Source organism: Poecile atricapillus, chromosome 14 (assembly GCF_030490865.1).
Source record: "Poecile atricapillus isolate bPoeAtr1 chromosome 14, bPoeAtr1.hap1, whole genome shotgun sequence".
In the NCBI taxonomy this organism is placed as follows: domain Eukaryota; kingdom Metazoa; phylum Chordata; class Aves; order Passeriformes; family Paridae; genus Poecile; species Poecile atricapillus.
In genome coordinates this window covers 15,099,939-15,113,238 of record NC_081262.1, presented here as the reverse complement: position 1 = coordinate 15,113,238, position 13,300 = coordinate 15,099,939, and the positions used below count along the sequence as shown (strand labels likewise).

At 53.2% G+C, this 13,300-nt stretch overlaps 1 protein-coding gene across 2 annotated transcripts in view; it reads left to right on the top strand.

Annotated features, from left to right (window-relative positions):
* CACNA1H (calcium voltage-gated channel subunit alpha1 H) overlaps positions 1-13,300 on the top strand; it is a 147,640-nt gene that overhangs the window by 76,677 nt on the left and 57,663 nt on the right. The gene's annotated exons all lie outside the window — the stretch shown is intronic.

Below are 13,300 nucleotides of genomic sequence, written 5' to 3'. Positions count from 1 at the left end.
GAGTCCTGCTGCTTCATTTTCTCTCCACTCCTGCGCTTTAACTCCCCCCTATTTTAGGCTGAGACTTATTTTCTTCCCAAAAAAAAAAACCCCAGGACTCAGCTAAAACAACCTCAGCCGTGCAACGCCAAATCAGAATTACAGCAAAGTGTCCAAATCCAGCAGGGATTGAGCTGTCCCTGTCAGCTCCCTGTCGAATCCTGCTTCGTTGTTCCACAAGAAGTTCTAAAATTGGGAAATACACCTTGTCAGTGCCTTCTGAATAGGCCATTCATCCCTCATTTCTGCATGGATACTCTTTTGTCAGGAGGATACAGCTTTGTCAGCCCTTGGATTTTGCCGTGATGGGAGCTGGGGGAAAACCTGAGGCAGTCAGCAGGGAGAAAATCCAGGGATCACATGGAGTGTGTCCCCAATCAGTCCCATAAAGGCGAATTGGGATAATTACAGCCTTGCTGCTAACAAAGGAGAGCTGTAGCTGGCTGCCTTTTATTGGATTTTACCTTGTAAAAGCTTGGCTTTAGGGCATCTCAAAGCCAATGGCAATAAAGATTCCGAAGCTTTTTTGGCTGCGGAGCGGCGGATTCCTGCCAGCTCTGCTTGCAGGCACTGCCCAATAAAAAAAAAAAGGGGGAGGAATTTGGAAGTGAAACCTGGAAAAGTTTTTCCACGTGCCTGGGACGCTGGGATAATGAGGCGTGGAGTGTCAGAGCCCAACTTGGTGACACCTCACCCAAGCCCTCTGCTCCCAGCGGTGTCCCAGGGGCTGAGGCACGGTCCAAATCCAAGAAAAAATGGCTCTGGGCCCCCAGATTTGGTGCAAAAAATTGTGGGCGAATGGGGGGTGATTTGGGAGCCCCCCTCGTGTGAGTATTGGCTGCAAGGCTCGGGGTGGGGAGCAGGAGGAGGTGTCTGGGCACGGTGACCCAGAGACACCGCGTGCTGCTGGGGCGGAGGGGAGGGAGAACGGCTCCATTTGGGATCCTGACAGGAAAAACACAGTGGGATCAGAGTTTTCTGGATGCTGCCCAGCACCTGCTCCCAGAGTATTCCAGGTGGGAAGTTCTGAGCCTCTCCAGGCTGTAACCAGCTGTGGCTGTTGCCATTGTCGTCTTCTCCATCCTCCCAAATCCGGAGGCTGTTCCCCAAGTTAAAAGGGTTTAGGAGCTGCTCTGTGTTTTCCTTGCTCCCAGCAAGCTGTTCCATGTTATTCCAAGCAATTTTTAGGGAATCCAGGGAGGCCTGTGCTCTGTGCCTGTCGGTGGCAGCATGGGAAGGACTCTGCTGGGCCCTGAATCCCTGCAAAACACAACCACAGAATCCTGGAATGGTTTGGAATTTTGAAGTTCATCCAGTTCTACCACCTTGCCATGGGCAGGGACACCTTCCACAATCCCAGGACGCTCCAAGCCCCGTCCAACTTGGCCTTGGACACTTCCAGGGATGGAACATCCACAACTTTTCTAGGAAACCTGTCCCACCAACCCTTCCCACTGCTTATTTAGAGTGAAACATCTTCAGCAGCTTCTCTGCTCTTGACTTTGAGCAAGTTTTTTAGGCCATTGTCTGGTTGGATCAAACTGCAAACAAACCAGAGCAGCAGCCCCAGGGAAGCCCATCCCAAACCTCCCTGTCCATAGGGAAATGCCCAATCCCTTTTATAAAATTTATTCATGGCTTCTTGCTTTGTTTATTTTCCCAACTTTCTCCGTAGGCACCGGTGACTTTGCAGGTAGATGGACACAGAAAACAGATTTTTATTGGAGCTGATGGGAGCTCCAGTGATCAGAGCTGCGCGTGTGGGAAGGGTGAGGGGAATGGAGCCGTGGGGAGGGAGATGGAGCAGGGCTGGTCCTGCTGGGATCGCTCCCCTCGTGCTGGGACCCGGCAGAGCTCTGCAGAGAAGTCTCACGGAGCCCTCTTGAGGCAGTGGAGCATCATTGTCCAGCTTTTGTGGATCAGGGAATCGTGGTTGGAAGGTGCCAGGCTGGAGGCAAAACCCCACCGGGCTTCTGGGACGTCTTTGGGATCACAGAACTTCCCGAGTTAGGAGGGACATCCAGCCCTGCACAGACACCCCAACAATCCCAGCGGTGTCCAAAGGCTCCTGGAGCTCTGGCAGCCTCGGGGGGAAGAAATCCCTGAAATCCAGCCTGACCCTGCTGTGAGACATCCCATTCCCTGGATCGTGTCCCTTCTCAGGGAGCAGAGATCGGCAGGAGCTGAGGTTGTGCTGCCTCCCGACAAAGAGAGCCCTGTCCACCTCCAAGGCCCCTCGGGACTTCAGTCTGTGTTTTTATGGGAATGTGAAATTCCCACCAGTCTGCTCTTGGCTCAATGGCACCACCCCCTTTCTGTGCACGGAGCTTGGGTCATGGAATCATGGAATGGTTTGGGTTGGAAGGGACTTGAAACATCATCATAGTCATCATCATCATCATCAACCTCATCATCATTATCAACCTCATCATCATCATCAACCTCATCTTCATCTTCTTCATCTTCTTTGTCTTCTTCATCTTCTTCATCATCATCTCATTCCTCCCAGCCACAGGCAGGGACACCTTCCACTATCCCTGGTTTCCCCAAGCTTCATCCAGACTGGCCTTGAACATTTCCAGGGATCCAGGAGCAGCCACAGCTCCTCTGGGAATCTGTGCCAGGGCCTGCCCACCCTCCCAGGGGAGAATCTCTTCCTAACCCATATTCCAAACCATTGTTCCGTGTCATTCCCTGGAGAGGATCCTGTCCCATGGCCACGACAGCTCCTGGGAAAGGTGAGGAGATGCCAGAAATGTTCTGCAGAGCTGACGCTGCTTTTCTCACACCCTCCATTCCCATGGGTGGCAGGAGATCCGGGCAGCTGCTGAAGGAAAGCGTTTCCTTGGCATTCCAGGTGTTAGGAGCAGTCAGATCCTGCCCGGCACATCCACCTGGGAAGTGGCTGGGAATTCAGATCTTCCAGGGTGCTGTTCATTAGCAGCAGCACAGCTTGGATTTCAAAGGTTAATTGCCTGCTGTGGAGTCCCTGGGTTGGTATTTTTTTTTTTCCCCTCCTGTGCTGCATTTCTTTATTTATTTACTTTTATTTATTATTTTATGAATCCTGCCGTCCCCGGCACCCACAGATGAGGAGAGCCAAGTGCAAAGAGGGAGGCCACCCTTGCATCAATCTGCCAGGCAATTTCAGAACATTGGACGAGTTCTTGTCCTGCCTTCATTGCAGCTGACAACCCTCCAGAGGCTCTGAGAACGTGCCACGGCACTGCAGCACTGAGCAGCAAAGGCATCACCTTTGGGATGGGTGGGCTGGCATTCCTGGCACAGGGATCCTATTCCAGGACCTTCCCGAGCTCCTCTCTGCCGCGCAAAACCTTTTTGCCCCAGAGCCGGCGTCGCTGAGCGCTCCGAGGAAATAATCACTGCTCCTTCAGCCTGCCTCAATTCCCAGCTCCAGGATTATCCAGGAGAAGGACAGAGCCCTCTGTTTGCCCACGAGAGGTGCTGCCGTTATCCCTGCAGAGGGAAATGATCCGCGAGCCCCCACTCGGCTTCCCAGAAGAATTCGCTGAAGGAGCTGTTGATACTTGTAATGATTCCACATAAAAGGCTCCATTTACATCAAATGGCACTAGAAACGTTATTTTATATTCTCTCTTCAGCACAGAAGTACAAATTAGTATTTGTTCCGAGCTATTGCTGTTCAAAGAGCTTTTAATTGCTTTTCTGATCCCTCATCCGTGGCGTGTTTCATCGGGAGCAGCTGCCTTTGGAGCAGCTTGGACCTTGAGGGGCACCCAGTGGTCCATGGCTTGTCAGAGTCAGAGGAGTGTTGGTTTTGAGTAGAACATTTTATTATTCTGGAGTAAAAGTCATTCTGTGTGATTGAAGGTAGAGCTCGCTTCAGCAGTGACGTCCTGTTTTAGCGTCTGCCAATTTTGCCTTGAAAAATTGGTTTGGCATGGAAAGCTCAGCAGTTACTCAGAAAGCAGAGCAGAATTTTTCAGCAGTGTTTGAAGCAAATTGCTGAAATTCCTTTTGAGTTGTGAGTCAATAAAATATTACCCTGAGCTGCGATTCACGCTTTCAGCTGGCAAAACTTGTTCTCTCTTCCAGATTTTTTTGCAGGATCCAATTTTAAGGACTCACACACTGGCAGGATTTGAGGAAAACTGATTCCCCCAGCCCAGGCTGGGATGTGAAAATTCAGCGCAGTGTTTGTGGTTGTTGTACAAATGGTGTGAGACTCATCCTGCCCCCAGGAGGGCTCTGGTTTGTGTTTGGGCTGTGCCAGCTGCATTCCAAGCTCTCCCTTCCCTGCTCCCTCTCCAAGGTCCCAGCAGTGAGAGGACAGCTCTCCCCAGGCTGGAGCAGTGGAGAACACAGCAGTGATGGAAAGCCAGCTTTTTCCACAACTTGTGGATAACCTGAGCTCTGTTATCCTCAGGGAAGGGCTTTTCCTGGGGAACTTTGGGAAGAAAGGGATGTTTTCCATCTTTTGTGCCCCAAGATGTTTCCATGGCACATCCAGGCCCTCTTTCTGCCAGGTCAGCACCAGGTTGGGGATCCCCCCTGATCAGAGGCAGCAGCAGCTCCCAGATGGAGATTTCCACCTGGAAGGTGTCATTCCCACCTTGGAGGGAATCAGGGATCAGAGGCAGGATGGTAGGAACTGGAGGCAGGGAAAATCCAGGTGTCCTGGCTCACTGTTGGATCATTGTCATGGATAAACCACGTCCTTCCACACCGAGCCTCCTCTCTCCCCCTTTTCTCCAATTTAAGGGCTCCTCCCCTGCCGTGTTTTCCTTCTCTTGGGATATTTCTTTTTACTATATAAGGGAAAGAGATCCCAGAGATCCTTCCATTCCTTGGAGCAGACAGGAGCAGCACCTCAGCAGGGCAGGGCTGAGGCCAGAACTCACCCCAGTGCCGACACCCCGGGCAGAGGCAGAGCACCGGGGGCTGTCAGCCGGAGCTGCTTCCTCTGGCTGTGCTCATTAGCCATGGGAATATCCTGATTTTCCCTGTGGAACTGCAGCAACATTTCCCGCTGCCTGCAGTGCTTCCTGCCAGGAGTTGTTCTCTCTGGTGAGGGCTGGGATGTAAATCCCGGGCAGGTGATGGTGACATCCCTGCTGCCTGGGATGTGCTCAGTCCCACAGCGTGCAGAACCGCCCCAGATGGTTTGTTTTTTTCCAGCTGGATCCATCCCCAGTGCCCTGATCCCACTCCCAAACCCCGGGGAGCAGCTGGAGGCTGCAGCTGGCAGGTAAAATAAACCCAGCAGGATCTGGCTCCCAGAAGGAGAGCAGAGTGCTCCTGGCAGCTCATTCCCTCTGGAACGTGTGGGAATCCCAGGCAGGCGCTGGTGCAGGGCCAGAGGCGCCAGTGTGCCCCAGGCCGGGCAGGGCCGGCACCGTGGGCTGCTCTGTGCAGAGGGACACGGCCATGAAGGGGCTCCTGCTGCCCCAGAGCGGGGCTTGGCTGAGTTCTGCTGCCCCAGAGCAGGGATTTGCTGAGTCCTGCTGCCCCAGAGTGGGGTTTTGCTGAGTTCTGCTGCCCCAGAGCGGGGCTTGGCTGAATCCTGCTGCCCCAGAGCAGGGCTTTGCTGAGTCCTGCTGCCCCAGAGCGGGGCTTTGCTGAATCTGGGCCTTCTGCTGCCCCAGAGCGGGGCTTGGCTGAGTCCTGCTGACCCAGAGCGGGGCTTGGCTGAATCCTGCTGCCCCAGAGCAGGGCTGTGCTGAGTTCTGCTGCCCCAGAGCAGGGCTTTGCTGAGTTCTGCTGCCCCAGAGCAGGGATTTGCTGAGTTCTGCTGCCCCAGAGCAGGGCTTTGCTGAATCTGGGCCTCCCACTGCCCCAGAGCAGGGCTTTGCTGAGTCCTGCTGCCCCAGAGCAGGGCTGTGCTGAGTTCTGCTGCCCCAGAGCAGGGCTTGGCTGAATCTGTGCCTCCCACTGCCCCAGAGTGGGGCTTTGCTGAATCTGGGCCTTCTGCTGCCCCAGAGCAGGGCTTTGCTAAATCCAGGCCTCCCACTGCCCCAGAGCGGGGCTTGGCTGAGTTCTGCTGCCCCAGAGCGGGGCTTTGCTGAGTTCTGCTGCCCCAGAGCGGGGCTTTGCTGAGTTCTGCTGCCCCAGAGCGGGGCTTTGCTAAATCCAGGCCTCCTGCTGCCCCAGAGCAGAGTTTTGCTGAATCCTGCTGCCCCAGAGCGGGGCTTGGCTGAGTTCTGCTGCCCCAGAGCAGGGCTTTGCTAAATCCAGGCCTCCCGCTGCCCACCAGATCCGTGTTTTCATCCAGGAATGGCTTTGGGAGATGAGGGTGGCTTTGAGCAGAGGAGCAAATCCCTGTTCCACACGGGAACAGGTGCCAAGGGCGAGTTCCAGGGGTGCCAGCCGTGGTCAGGGACCCCAGGGATGTCACAGGGCCCCAGGCAGGCCCCTGCAGCAGCTCCCATCCTCCCAGCTGAATCCAGGAAAAACAGGGACAAAAGCAGGGAGTGCAGAGAGGGAATTGTGAAAGGCTGAGGCAGGAAAACTTTGGCGCCTTGGGAAGCGAGGAGTGGTTTGGATTGGCACAGGAGGGATGGAGCTGCTGGAAGAGCAGGAACAGCATCAGCTGAGGGCGGTTCTGCATCCATCTTTTGTTTCCTGGGGATTTTTTTGTTCCCTGAGCCAAGGATTGCAATGTGCTCTGTGCCAGCCAGATGTGTCAGGTGGGATTTTAGGGAATATTTCCTCACTGGAAGAGTGGTTAAACACTGGAAGGGGCTGCCCAGGGCAATGGTGGGGTCAGCATCCATAGAAATGTTGGAAAAATCAGTGGATGTGGCATTTCATGATGTGGCTTAGCGGTGTTTTGAGGATCTTGGAAGCCTTTTCCAATTTTAGTGAGTTTGAGTTATTGGAAATAATGATAAAATCAGGAATGGGAGCTGAGCCTTGTGCCTCTAAAGCAGATTTAACTGAGAAAAACCTTGTGGAAAGAGCAGCCAGGTGTGGATTAAAGATGCTTAGGGTGGCAATGCAGCTCTGTTCCCCACCCCAGCTGTGGATTTCCTGCAGGTTTTAACTGGGATTCTCCACCCAGGACAGCCAGATTTCCCAGAATTATGAATGAAGCTGAAAATGTCACCTTGAAAGCTCCTTCTGGGCTTTGTGTTCCAAGATGGGGATGCTTTTTTAGGAGTGGGCCGGAAAGCTGATGTGAGAGGAGCGAGGCTCTTGGAAATGAGGGAGGTTTGGCATCCCTGCTCGCATTCTTGTTCAAGCTCTATTTTTGTTTGCACTGTCTGGTTTACAGCCCTAAAGACAGCCTGACTCCCAATTTGGGAAAAACGCCGTGCACAGGCCTCGGAGCATCGGTGGCAAAGCTTTTTTAGAGCAGGGAGGATGGGCCAGGAGACCACTTTCCCAGGAGTTTTCTCTCCTGCCTGATCCTTGTCCAGATTAACATCTCCTCTCTCCCTGTCCTTGTCCTCTCCTTGTCCCACATGCAGACAAATCTGAAAGTTGTGAGTGTAGCAAAAAAGAGAAAATATAAATTTTTTTTTTAAAAAAAAGGAGTTAATTTTATATACTCCAGAGGGAATTTGCTTTGCTGCAGACAGATGGATCCTGTAATTCCCTGTCTCTCGACATGACTATACATGGATTGGTCCCCAGTTCTTTTGGATTGGGGTGGGATGGGAGGCCAGAGGGTGCTGGCAGCTCCCTGGACTGCACCTGGAGCAGTGCTGGGATCAGGGGCACAAATCCAATCAATAAACGGGAATAAATCAAACCACGGGGAGAGAACGGGATGTGAGAGAGAATCAGCATTTTCCTTTCATTCCTCAAGGGTTCAGGGGCAAAACATCCACCCTGAGGGCATCGTTTGTCCCGGTCACTGCGGCTGGGAGGACAAAGAGTTGAAAGTCGTTTGTGGAGATGATTTTGAGCCAGAGAGGCCGAGAACAGCGTGGGTTGCTGGGCAATTATCTCCTCACAGTGACCTGTGTGTGCTGCACAGCCCTCCCTGCTGCTGAAGGCTCCGGGAGCTGCCAGAGGAGAGATCAGGGATGGTTCTGGGAGCGCCAGAAATCCCAGCTGCTGCCTCTGCGAGCATCACAGGTGATGAGGGGAACAAAGCAGAACCCCCCAAAACCATTTGTGAGAGACAGCCAAAAGAGCATTCCCATCTCTCTGCCTCCCTCCCTGGCCGTGTCCCCCCTTTCCAGGCTGGAATGACGGGATTTCCATCCCCCCTTTCCAGGCTGGAATGACGGGATTTCCATCCCTCCTTTCCAGGCTGGAATGACGGGATTTCCATCCCTCCTTTCCAGGCTGGAATGACGGGATTTCCATCCCTCCCTTCCCCGGGCTCCGGGCACACTCCAACACCCCAGGAATCACTCCCTGCACTCCCATCCGGATGTTTGGGGGATGTTTCTCAGCCCCTTCCTTTCCCAAGAACAGCTTTTCCCCGTTCCTGAGGCTGAGCCTGGCGAGGGTGATGAGCAGGCAGGTGAGGAGGGGAGCGAATGCTGCAGTGGATGTTTCCCACCCGACTCGCACAAGCCCTTTTGTATTTCAGAAATTATTTCAAAGCCGTGGATTTCCTCCCACTCCTTCCCCCCCCCCCCTCCTCCTCCTTGCTTGTCGGGGGAAGGTTTCATCCCTACTTGATTTTTTTTTTTTAAACTCTGACAGGAAACCTGAGCGCTGGATTTATGGCTGCAGCTGTCACTCCTCTGCAAACAGGCAGGGAAATGAAGGTTAACAAGTTTGGGCTCAGGGGAAGGCTTGTAGAACAGCCCTGCAGAAAGCTTTGTGTCATCACACCCTCCTGAAGATCTGCTCCGAGCCTCTCCAGCCCGGGGTTATCCATCATCATCTGCAGCAAGTACTTTTCTAATTGTAGATCCTCGTTGGAAACTCTCAGAACCCCAAATGGAATTCTTTTCCCTTGTTTGATACAGAGGGGAAACGCAGGCTGGGGAGCCTGGGGGACTGGTTTGATGGTTAAAAAATAGTCAGAACAGCACTGGGCAGGCCGTCTGTTCAAATCCCAGGGATGAGCACTCACAGGATGCTCCAGAACATTTCTGGAGCTCTCTGCAGACATCCCAGGGGCTGTGGCTGAGGGCAGGGCTGCTCTGTGTCCCCCAGGCTGCCCCGTGTCCCCTGCCAGGCTGGCACTGTCCCCTCGTGCTTCCTCACTCCCATGGCTGCACTGGGAAATCCTGGCTGGGTGATTTTGCTGAAATAAGACAAAATTGCTCCTGACTTTAGTCTGAAGGGGGAATTTGGCCTGGAAATGATCAAAACAACTTGGGAATGGCGTGCTTGGAGTAGAAGGACTTGTTAAAGCGTGTGGCTGTGTGTCTTTAGGGTCACTGCACTCTGCCTTGGGCTCTGCGTGCCTCAAGGGAGTGCTGTCAGCAGGATGGGAAGTTTTGGCTGTGTCCGTGGACTTTTCCGTGCCCCAGCCAGCCCAGAGAAGAGGAGGCTGAGGGGAGATTCCTCGGGATCTGCAGCTCCTCCCGAGGGGCAGCTCCAGCCTCTGCTCCCTGGGACATGGGAATGGCTGGAGCTGGGGCAGGGAGGGTCAGGTTGGATTTTTAGGCAAAGTTTCCTCCCCCAGAGGGTGCTGGCACTGCCCAGGCTCCCCAGGGATGGTCCCTGAGGCTGCCAGAGCTCCAGGAGCCTTTGGACAGCGCTGCCAGGGTGGGATTGTTGGGGTGTCTGGGCAGGGCTGGGTGATCCCTGCGGATCCTTTCCAGTCAGGACATTCTGTGATTCCAGAATTCCACAAGTGGGGCCAAATTGGGACCTGTTCCCTGCAGCTCAGAGCCAGCAGGTCCCAAATTCCCTCCTCACTCCTCTGGCCCAGCCTTTGCTGCTCCCCAAAGTTTCTGCCATGCACCCCGAAGGGGCCGTTCGGGATTTTTAGCATCTCCATGGAAACCACGCTGGGGCTGTGGAGTGCAGTGCTGTGGATTTGGAAAGGAACTGGAGGAATGCTTCAGTGGGATCAGGTTTGCTGGACAGGAGTCAGGCCAACCATCAAAGCTGGGAAGGGAAGCAGTGGAAGCTCTCCAGGGCAGAGACATTTTCCTACCATGTGAGCTCAGGATGAGGCTTTTAGGAAAACACAAACTTTATCTGGAGATGGTTTGGAGGGAGCCAGACTCACTCGTGACTCTCCCACAGAAAGCTGGATGAACTCCTCACCTGGGAGGAAACTGCAAAGCTGCTGTTTGATGTGCCAGCTACTCCTGCACCTTGTTAACACATCTGTCTCTCAGCGTGACCTCCCTTCAAGGGTTTAAACGCTGATAGATTAATTTGCTTTTGATGTCTGGGCTAATGAAGTGCTGATCCTCCTCTGCTTCATTTTCTGGTTGGTGGATGGAGCAGCCAGGGTTGGAGCTGGCCTTGGGTTGCTGCTGGCTGAGGGAAAGGTTAATTCAGGGTTGGCTGCCACGAACTGAGGATGCTTCCCTGGCTCTGCACAACCACCTGAGGCAACTCCTGGCTGGGGCTGAGCTCCAATGAAAGGCATCATTAGGCAGGGAAGGGGGAAATTCCGTGCTGTGCTCAGCTGTGCCGGGGTCAGGGCGCTTCAGCAGCACCAGCAGCCCGTGGTCACCAAGGCAATGCCAGCGCATCGCCATGGAAACACTCGCCACCTCCCCCAGCCTGGCTTTTAGCGAATAATTGCTGGAGATCCGCTGTGGATGCCACAAATAAAATAATCTGGCAGCTTTCAGCCCTCTCTGCCCTCTTTGGGAGCCCACGAGGAGGATTTCCATCAGGGCAAGAGCGTTTGGGAGCTCGTGGCTTTCTCGGGGGCTCGGTGTTGGCACAGGGTTGGTGGTGGAGCTTTAGGAGTTTATTAAAGCCACCAGGCAGGAGCTGCAATCTGAATTCTCTCACTCCCACTCTCAAATTCAAGCTGGTGTTGCCTGTTCCATCCCTGCCTGGAGGGTTTGGGTCAGTTTGGCTTTTTCCTGGGAGCAGGAGGTGGATCCAGACCCTGGAGCAGCCGTGGGGTTCGGAACAGCTCTGGTTCCATGTCTGCTCCTCCTGTGGGAGCTGCTTCACTTCTGCCACTCAGCAGGGCTGGGAAAAAACAGGGGAAAAAAACTTGATTTGGGCTTAAAAGAGAGAAAGTTGCAAATGGGATCATGCCAGAATGGTTTGGGTTGGAGGGATCCATGGTCAGGGAGCTCCCACTGCCCCAGGTGGCTCCAGGCCTTGTCCTTCAATGCAGTGAAATCCTTGCTTGTTTATTTTTCAGAGCTGTCCCTGCCTGGCATCTCCTCCCCTGCTGGATGTGGGATGTGGCAGAGCCTGGGAATCTCGGGGTGATTGGAGAGGTGTTGTTATTGCTGCCGTAATTAGTGGTGGGTAATTAGTGTTCGTTAACAGCCCCTTTTGCCCAGCTCACCAAGGCTGAACTAACAACCCCTAAAACCAAGCTCATCTCCTTCTGCCTGGGGAGAGTCTCAGGTGCTCAACAACCCCAGAGTAATAATGAATGGCAATAATTTTAATTAGTGCTGCTGTTATTAGGAGAAATCCAGCTGAATTTCATTATTTTAGCAGTGATTTTATGCCATTATATCAAATTAGAACCGCTGATTTTTATTTTTTCCTGTGTCATTTTGTTCCCATAATGATAAAATCCTGGGCATGCTTGGGGGTGAGGCATTGCTCCTGCAAAAGGAATGAGAAAAATCCAATGGAAAATCACCTCCTCGGTTTGAAGTCCCGTTCTCCAGACATTTTTGTCCTTCTCCCAATGTTAGGAATAAATATGGCAAGAGAAGCACAGTGCAAAGTCAGCACAGTGATTTCCGTGAACATTGCTGGTGCTTTCATAGAATTTCTTTTAATTGGAAGTTTTTTCGTCAAGAAGGTGAAAGTGTGGGAGCGAAATTCTGCCAGGTACAAATCCTGTGCCTGGAAGGAACTGTGGGATGCAAACAGGTGATGAGGAACAGGATCCTCTGAACTCTCCTGCTGCTTTTTGCTCCCACTTGGAAATTCCAGCCTTTCCCTCAGTGCAGTGTCCTGGTGATCCGATTGTGCTGAGGGGCAGCTCTGCCTTGGAATTCCTTCCTGACCTCTGGTGTCCTTCCCTCTCTTCCCCTTGGAATTCCTTTCTGACCTTTGGTGTCCTTCCTTCTCTTCCCCTTGGAATTCCTTCCTGACCTCTGGTGTCCTTCCCTGCCTTGGAATTCCTCCCTGACCTCTGGTGTCCTTCCCTCTCTTCCCCTTGGAATTCCTCCCTGACCTCTGGTGTCCTTCCCTCTCTTCCCCTTGGAATTCCTCCCTGACCTCTGGTGTCCTTCCCTCTCTTCCCCTTGGAATTCCTCCCTGACCTTTGGTGTCCTTCCCTGCCCCAGCAGAACAAACTCTCCGATCTCGGGGAGCAGGAGGGATGTCCCTGCTTGTTGTTGTTGTTGTTGTTATTTTTCAATTCCTCAGGCACAAATATTCTGCAGCTTCTCCATGGAGAGCTCTGCTCCCTGCTGGAGCTGTGCCAGGGGAGGTTTAGCTTGGATTTTAGGGAAAAGTTCTTCCCTAGAGGGTGTTGGGCACTGGGAGAGCTCCCCAGGGTGGGATTTTTGTTGTCAGGGCAGGAGCTGGACCCAGCCCAGGGCATTCCATCATTCCCAAGCTGGAGCAGGAGCTGCAGGTGCTGGAGGCTGCTGGCAAACACAGCCTCTGCTTTTGTACCTTTTTGTCTTTCTGCTCTCCCTTTCTGATCCTGCTGGATGGGCTTTAATTGCTGCTTTAGTCTGGAGCTCCTGGCTAAAAGAGGGATCAATAATTCCCTGGAAAGAACAGCATGGAGCTCCAAGGTTCCCATCTGCCTGCTTTGGCTGAGGGCTGGAGCACCCTGGGCTCTCCCAGCTTTGTGTTTTTTCGGAGAAAAAGGAGCTGGAATTGCTTTGGATTTGCTGGAGGGGAGGAAAAGTGGATTTCCCCTGGATTTGTTCTCCTGGCTCCGTGTTTGATCCGAGCACGGAGGAGCTGCTGCCTGGGTTCCAGATGTGGGTTTGCAGATGATCATTTCCATGCTATCAAACCTTGGAATCTTCAGCAATTTGGGAATGTCTCTCTTTGGGAAGCTGGAGCAAAACTGGGGCTGGAGCAAGCGCGGTCCTGTCCTGGCAGATAGAAGGGCTGGAGGTTCCCCCAGCTGTGCTGTCCCTGAACTTCATCAGCCCCTGGAAAATGTGAGTTCCCCACCCTAGGAATGGCTTGGACCCTAAGATCCCAAGGGATCTTTCTGATCCAGTGTCACAAAAACCAG